Source organism: Paramacrobiotus metropolitanus, unplaced genomic scaffold, assembly GCF_019649055.1.
Source record: "Paramacrobiotus metropolitanus isolate TYO unplaced genomic scaffold, Prichtersi_v1.0 Parri_scaffold0000106, whole genome shotgun sequence".
Classification (NCBI taxonomy): domain Eukaryota; kingdom Metazoa; phylum Tardigrada; class Eutardigrada; order Parachela; family Macrobiotidae; genus Paramacrobiotus; species Paramacrobiotus metropolitanus.
The window spans coordinates 191,261-199,849 of record NW_026570326.1 but is presented as its reverse complement, the minus strand read 5'-3'; positions in this window follow the sequence as shown (position 1 = coordinate 199,849).

Below are 8,589 nucleotides of genomic sequence, written 5' to 3'. Positions count from 1 at the left end.
GGTGTGGTAGTGCCGACCATTTGGAGCCACATGTGTCAGTGCCGGGGAGGTGGTGTGGTACTGCCGACCACTTGGAGGCACATGTGTCAGTGCCGGGGAGGTGGTGTGGTACTGCCGACCACTTGGAGCCACGTGTGTCAGTGCCGGGGAGGTGGTGTGGTACTGCCGACCACTTCCGGCCGCAAGTGTCAGTGCCGGGGGGTGTTGTGGTACTGGCGACCACTTGTAGCCACATGTGTCAGTGCCGGGGAGGTGGTGTGGTAGTGCCGACCACTTGGAGCCACATGTGTCAGTGCCGGGGAGGTGGTGTGGTACTGCCGACCACTTGGAGGCACATGTGTCAGTGCCGGGGAGGTGGTGTGGTACTGCCGACCACTTGGAGCCACGTGTGTCAGTGCCGGGGAGGTGGTGTGGTACTGCCGACCACTTGCATCCACATGTGTCAGTGCCGGGGAGGTGGTGTGGTACTGCCGACTACTTGGAGCCACATGTGTCAGTGCCGGGGAGGTGGTGTGGTACTGCCGACCACTTGGAGCCACATGTGTCAGTGCCGGGGAGGTGGTGTGGTACTGCCGACCACTTGTAGCCACATGTGTCAGTGCCGGGGAGGTGGTGTGGTACTGCCGACCACTTGCAGCCACATGTGTCAGTGCCGGGGAGGTGTTGTGGTACTGCCGACCACTTGTAGCCACATGTGTCAGTGCCGGGGAGGTGGTGTGGTACTGCCGACCACTTGTAGCCACATGTGTCAGTGCCGGGGAGGTGGTGTGGTAGTGCCGACCATTTGGAGCCACATGTGTCAGTGCCGGGGAGGTGGTGTGGTACTGCCGACCACTTGGAGGCACATGTGTCAGTGCCGGGGAGGTGGTGTGGTACTGCCGACCACTTGGAGCCACGTGTGTCAGTGCCGGGGAGGTGGTGTGGTACTGCCGACCACTTCCGGCCGCAAGTGTCAGTGCCGGGGGGTGTTGTGGTACTGGCGACCACTTGTAGCCACATGTGTCAGTGCCGGGGAGGTGGTGTGGTAGGGCCGACCACTTGCAGCCACATGTGTCAGCGCCGGGGAGGTGTTGTGGTACTGCCGACCACTTGTAGCCACATGTGTCAGTGCCGGGGAGGTGGTGTGGTACTGCCGACGACTTGTAGCCACATGTGTCAGTGCCGGGGAGGTGGTGTGGTACTGCCGACCACTTGTAGCCACATGTGTCAGTGACGGGGAGGTGGTGTGGTACTGCCGACCACTTGCAGCCACATGTGTCAGTGCCGGGGAGGTGTTGTGGTACTGCCGACCACTTGCAGCCACATGTGTCAGTGCCGGGGAGGTGGTGTGGTACTGCCGACCACTTGTAGCCACATGTGTCAGTGCCGGGGGGTGTTGTGGTTTTGGCGATCACTTGTAGCCACATGTGTCAGTGCCGGCGAGGTGTTGTGGTACTGCCGACCACTTGTAGCCACATGTGTCAGTGCCGGGGAGGTGGTGTGGTACTGCCGACCACTTGTAGCCACATGTGTCAGTGCCGGGGAGGTAGTGTGGTACTGCCGACCACTTGTAGCCACATGTGTCAGTGCCGGGGAGGTGGTGTGGTACTGCCGACCACTTGCAGCCACATGTGTCAGTGCCGGGGAGGTGGTTTGGCACTGCCGACCACTTCCGGCCACAAGTGTCAGTGCCGGTGGCTGTTGTGGTACTGGCGACCACTTGTCGCCACATGTGTCAGTGCCAAGAGGTGTTGTGGTACTGCCGACCACTTCCGGCCACAAGTGTCAGTGCCGGGTGGTGGTGTGGTACTACCGACCACTTGTAGCCACATGTGTCAGTGCCGGGGAGGTGGTTTGGCACTGCCGACCACTTCCGGCCGCAAGTGTCAGTGCCGGGGTGTGTTGTGGTACTGGCGACCACTTGTAGCCACATGTGTCAGTGCCGGGGGGTGTTGTGGTACTGCCGACCATTTGGAGCCACATGTGTCAGTGCCGGGGAGGTGGTGTGGTACTGCCGACCACTTGGAGGCACATGTGTCAGTGCCGGGGAGGTGGTGTGGTACTGCCGACCACTTGGAGCCACGTGTGTCAGTGCCGGGGAGGTGGTGTGGTACTGCCGACCACTTCCGGCCGCAAGTGTCAGTGCCGGGGGGTGTTGTGGTACTGGCGACCACTTGTAGCCACATGTGTCAGTGCCGGGGAGGTGGTGTGGTAGGGCCGACCACTTGCAGCCACATGTGTCAGCGCCGGGGAGGTGTTGTGGTACTGCCGACCACTTGTAGCCACATGTGTCAGTGCCGGGGAGGTGGTGTGGTACTGCCGACGACTTGTAGCCACATGTGTCAGTGCCGGGGAGGTGGTGTGGTACTGCCGACCACTTGTAGCCACATGTGTCGGTGACGGGGAGGTGGTGTGGTACTGCCGACCACTTGCAGCCACATGTGTCAGTGCCGGGGAGGTGTTGTGGTACTGCCGACCACTTGCAGCCACATGTGTCAGTGCCGGGGAGGTGGTGTGGTACTGCCGACCACTTGTAGCCACATGTGTCAGTGCCGGGGGGTGTTGTGGTTTTGGCGATCACTTGTAGCCACATGTGTCAGTGCCGGCGAGGTGTTGTGGTACTGCCGACCACTTGTAGCCACATGTGTCAGTGCCGGGGAGGTGGTGTGGTACTGCCGACCACTTGTAGCCACATGTGTCAGTGCCGGGGAGGTAGTGTGGTACTGCCGACCACTCTGTAGCCACATGTGTCAGTGCCGGGGAGGTGGTGTGGTACTGCCGACCACTTGCAGCCACATGTGTCAGTGCCGGGGAGGTGGTTTGGCACTGCCGACCACTTCCGGCCACAAGTGTCAGTGCCGGTGGCTGTTGTGGTACTGGCGACCACTTGTCGCCACATGTGTCAGTGCCAAGAGGTGTTGTGGTACTGCCGACCACTTCCGGCCACAAGTGTCAGTGCCGGGTGGTGGTGTGGTACTACCGACCTCTTGTAGCCACATGTGTCAGTGCCGGGAGGTGGTTTGGCACTGCCGACCACTTCCGGCCGCAAGTGTCAGTGCCGGGGTGTGTTGTGGTACTGGCGACCACTTGTAGCCACATGTGTCAGTGCCGGGGGGTGTTGTGGTACTGCCGACCACTTGCAGCCACATGTGTCAGTGCCGTGGGGTGTTGTGGTACTGCCGACCACTTGTAGCCACATGTGTCAGTGCCGGGGAGGTGGTGTGGTACTGCCGACCACTTGCAGCCACATGTGTCAGTGCCGGGGAGGTGTTGTGGTACTGCCGACCACTTGTAGCCACATGTGTCAGTGCCGGGGAGGTGTTATGGTACTGCCGACCACTTGTAGCCACATGTGTCAGTGCCGGGGAGGTGGTGTGGTACTGCCGACCACTTCCGGCCGCAAGTGTCAGTGCCGGGGTGTGTTGTGGTACTGGCGACCGCTTGTAGCCACATGTGTCAGTGCCGTGGGGTGTTGTGGTACTGCCGACCACTTGTAGCCACATGTGTCAGTGCCGGGGAGGTGGTGTGGTACTGCCGACCACTTGCAGCCACATGTGTCAGTGCCGGGGAGGTGTTGTGGTACTGCCGACCACTTGTAGCCACATGTGTCAGTGCCGGGAGGTGTTATGGTACTGCCGACCACTTGTAGCCACATGTGTCAGTGCCGGGGAGGTGGTGTGGTACTGCCGACCACTTGCAGCCACATGTGTCAGTGCCGGGGAGGTGGTGTGGTACTGCCGACCACTTGCAGCCACATGTGTCAGTGCCGGGTGGTGATGTGGTACTACCGACCACTTGTAGCCACATGTGTCAGTGCCGGGGTGTGTTGTGGTACTGGCGACCACTTGCAGCCACATGTGTCAGCGCCGGGAAGGTGGTTTGGCACTGCCGACCACTTCCGGCCGCAAGTGTCAGTGCCGGGGTGTGTTGTGGTACTGGCGTCCACTTGCAGCCACATGTGTCAGTGCCGGGTGGTGATGTGGTACTACCGACCATTTGTAGCCACATGTGTCAGTGCCGGGGTGTGTTGTGGTACTGGCGACCACTTGCAGCCACATGTGTCAGTGCCGGGGTGTGTTGTGGTACTGGCGACCACTTGCAGCCACATGTGTCAGTGCCGGGAAGGTGGTTTTGGCACTGCCGACCACTTCCGGCCGCAAGTGTCAGTGCCGGGGTGTGTTGTGGTACTGGCGACCACTTGTAGCCACATGTGTCAGTGCCGGGGGGTGTTGTGGTACTGCCGACCACTTGCAGCCACATGTGTCAGTGCCTGGGAGGTGGTTTGGCACTGCCGACCACTTCCGGCCGCAAGTGTCAGTGCCGGGGTGTGTTGCGGTACTGGCGACCACTTGTAGCCACATGTGTCAGTGCCGGGGTGTTGTGGTACTGGCGTCCACTTGCAGCCACATGTGTCAGTGCCGGGGAGGTGGTTTGGCACTGCCGACCACTTCCGGCCGCAAGTGTCAGTGCCGGGGTGTGTTGTGGTACTGGCGACCACTTGCAGCCACATGTGTCAGTGCCGGGATGGTGGTTTGGCACTGCCGACCACTTCCGGCCGCAAGTGTCAGTGCCGGGGTGTGTTGTGGTACTGGCGACCACTTGCAGCCACATGTGTCAGTGCCGGGAAGGTGGTTTGGCACTGCCGACCACTTCCGGCCGCAAGTGTCAGTGCCGGGGTGTGTTGTGGTACTGGCGTCCACTTGCAGCCACAATTGTCAGTGCCGGGGAGGTGGTTTGGCACTGCCGACCACTTCCGGCCACAAGTGTCAGTGCCGGTGGCTGTTGTGGTACTGGCGACCACTTGTCGCCACATGTGTCAGTGCCAAGAGGTGTTGTGGTACTGCCGACCACTTCCGGCCACAAGTGTCAGTGCCGGGTGGTGGTGTGGTACTACCGACCTCTTGTAGCCACATGTGTCAGTGCCGGGGAGGTGGTTTGGCACTGCCGACCACTTCCGGCCGCAAGTGTCAGTGCCGGGGTGTGTTGTGGTACTGGCGACCACTTGTAGCCACATGTGTCAGTGCCGGGGGGTGTTGTGGTACTGCCGACCACTTGCAGCCACATGTGTCAGTGCCGTGGGGTGTTGTGGTACTGCCGACCACTTGTAGCCACATGTGTCAGTGCCGGGGAGGTGGTGTGGTACTGCCGACCACTTGCAGCCACATGTGTCAGTGCCGGGAGGTGTTGTGGTACTGCCGACCACTTGTAGCCACATGTGTCAGTGCCGGGGAGGTGTTATGGTACTGCCGACCACTTGTAGCCACATGTGTCAGTGCCGGGGAGGTGGTGTGGTACTGCCGACCACTTCCGGCCGCAAGTGTCAGTGCCGGGGTGTGTTGTGGTACTGGCGACCGCTTGTAGCCACATGTGTCAGTGCCGTGGGGTGTTGTGGTACTGCCGACCACTTGTAGCCACATGTGTCAGTGCCGGGAGGTGGTGTGGTACTGCCGACCACTTGCAGCCACATGTGTCAGTGCCGGGGAGGTGTTGTGGTACTGCCGACCACTTGTAGCCACATGTGTCAGTGCCGGGGAGGTGTTATGGTACTGCCGACCACTTGTAGCCACATGTGTCAGTGCCGGGGAGGTGGTGTGGTACTGCCGACCACTTGCAGCCACATGTGTCAGTGCCGGGGAGGTGGTGTGGTACTGCCGACCACTTGCAGCCACATGTGTCAGTGCCGGGTGGTGATGTGGTACTACCGACCACTTGTAGCCACATGTGTCAGTGCCGGGGTGTGTTGTGGTACTGGCGACCACTTGCAGCCACATGTGTCAGCGCCGGGAAGGTGGTTTGGCACTGCCGACCACTTCCGGCCGCAAGTGTCAGTGCCGGGGTGTGTTGTGGTACTGGCGTCCACTTGCAGCCACATGTGTCAGTGCCGGGTGGTGATGTGGTACTACCGACCATTTGTAGCCACATGTGTCAGTGCCGGGGTGTGTTGTGGTACTGGCGACCACTTGCAGCCACATGTGTCAGTGCCGGGGTGTGTTGTGGTACTGGCGACCACTTGCAGCCACATGTGTCAGTGCCGGGAAGGTGGTTTGGCACTGCCGACCACTTCCGGCCGCAAGTGTCAGTGCCGGGGTGTGTTGTGGTACTGGCGACCACTTGTAGCCACATGTGTCAGTGCCGGGGGGTGTTGTGGTACTGCCGACCACTTGCAGCCACATGTGTCAGTGCCTGGGAGGTGGTTTGGCACTGCCGACCACTTCCGGCCGCAAGTGTCAGTGCCGGGGTGTGTTGCGGTACTGGCGACCACTTGTAGCCACATGTGTCAGTGCCGGGGGGTGTTGTGGTACTGGCGTCCACTTGCAGCCACATGTGTCAGTGCCGGGGAGGTGGTTTGGCACTGCCGACCACTTCCGGCCGCAAGTGTCAGTGCCGGGGTGTGTTGTGGTACTGGCGACCACTTGCAGCCACATGTGTCAGTGCCGGGGAGGTGGTTTGGCACTGCCGACCACTTCCGGCCGCAAGTGTCAGTGCCGGGGTGTGTTGTGGTACTGGCGACCACTTGCAGCCACATGTGTCAGTGCCGGGAAGGTGGTTTGGCACTGCCGACCACTTCCGGCCGCAAGTGTCAGTGCCGGGGTGTGTTGTGGTACTGGCGTCCACTTGCAGCCACAATTGTCAGTGCCGGGGAGGTGGTTTGGCACTGCCGACCACTTCCGGCCGCAAGTGTCAGTGCCGGGGTGTGTTGTGGTACTGGCGACCACTTGCAGCCACATGTGTCAGTGCCGGGAAGGTGGTCTGGCACTGCCGACCACTTCCGGCCGCAAGTGTCAGTGCCGGGGTGTGTTGTGGTACTGGCGACCACTTGTAGCCACATGTGTCAGTGCCGGGGTGTTGTGGTACTGGCGTCCACTTGCAGCCACATGTGTCAGTGCCGGGGTGTGTTGTGGTACTGGCGACCACTTGTAGCCACATGTGTCAGTGCCGGGGGGTGTTGTGGTACTGCCGACCACTTGTAGCCACATGTGTCAGTGCCGGGGTGTGTTGTGGTACTGGCGACCACTTGCAGCCACATGTGTCAGTGCCGGGAAGGTGGTTTGGCACTGCCGACCACTTCCGGCCGCAAGTGTCAGTGCCGGGGTGTGTTGTGGTACTGGCGACCACTTGTAGCCACATGTGTCAGTGCCGGGGGGTGTTGTGGTACTGCCGACCACTTGTAGCCACATGTGTCAGTGCCGGGGTGTGTTGTGGTACTGGCGACCACTTGTAGCCACATGTGTCAGTGCCGGGGGGTGTTGTGGTACTGGCGTCCACTTGCAGCCACATGTGTCAGTGCCGGGGAGGTGGTTTGGCACTGCCGACCACTTCCGGCCGCAAGTGTCAGTGCCGGGGTGTGTTGTGGTACTGGCGTCCACTTGCAGCCACATGTGTCAGTGCCGGGGAGGTGGTTTGGCACTGCCGACCACTTCCGGCCGCAAGCGTCAGTGCCGGGGTGTGTTGTGGTACTGGCGACCACTTGCAGCCACATGTGTCAGTGCCGGGAAGGTGGTTTGGCACTGCCGACCACTTCCGGCCGCAAGTGTCAGTGCCGGGGTGTGTTGTGGTACTGGCGACCACTTGTAGCCACATGTGTCAGTGCCGGGGGGTGTTGTGGTACTGCCGACCACTTGTAGCCACATGTGTCAGTGCCGGGGTGTGTTGTGGTACTGGCGACCATTTGCAGCCACATGTGTCAGTGCCGGGGTGTGTTGTGGTACTGGCGACCACTTGTAGCCACATGTGTCAGTGCCGGGGGGTGTTGTGGTACTGCCGACCACTTGCAGCCACATGTGTCAGTGCCTGGGAGGTGGTTTGGCACTGCCGACCACTTCCGGCCGCAAGTGTCAGTGCCGGGGTGTGTTGTGGTACTGGCGACCACTTGTAGCCACATGTGTCAGTGCCGGGGGGTGTTGTGGTACTGGCGTCCACTTGCAGCCACATGTGTCAGTGCCGGGGAGGTGGTTTGGCACTGCCGACCACTTCCGGCCGCAAGTGTCAGTGCCGGGGTGTGTTGTGGTACTGGCGTCCACTTGCAGCCACATGTGTCAGTGCCGGGAAGGTGGTTTGGCACTGCCGACCACTTCCGGCCGCAAGTGTCAGTGCCGGGGTGTGTTGTGGTACTGGCGACCACTTGTAGCCACATGTGTCAGTGCCGGGGGGTGTTGTGGTACTGGCGTCCACTTGCAGCCACATGTGTCAGTGCCGGGGTGTGTTGTGGTACTGGCGACCACTTGTAGCCACATGTGTCAGTGCCGGGGGGTGTTGTGGTACTGCCGACCACTTGTAGCCACATGTGTCAGTGCCGGGGTGTGTTGTGGTACTGGCGACCACTTGCAGCCACATGTGTCAGTGCCGGGAAGGTGGTTTGGCACTGCTGACCACTTCCGGCCGCAAGTGTCAGTGCCGGGGTGTGTTGTGGTACTGGCGACCACTTGCAGCCACATGTGTCAGTGCCGGGGAGGTGGTTTGGCACTGCCGACCACTTCCGGCCGCAAGTGTCAGTGCCGGGGTGTGTTGTGGTACTGGCGACCACTTGCAGCCACATGTGTCAGTGCCGGGAAGGTGGTTTGGCACTGCCGACCACTTCCGGCCGCAAGTGTCAGTGCCGGGGTGTGTTGT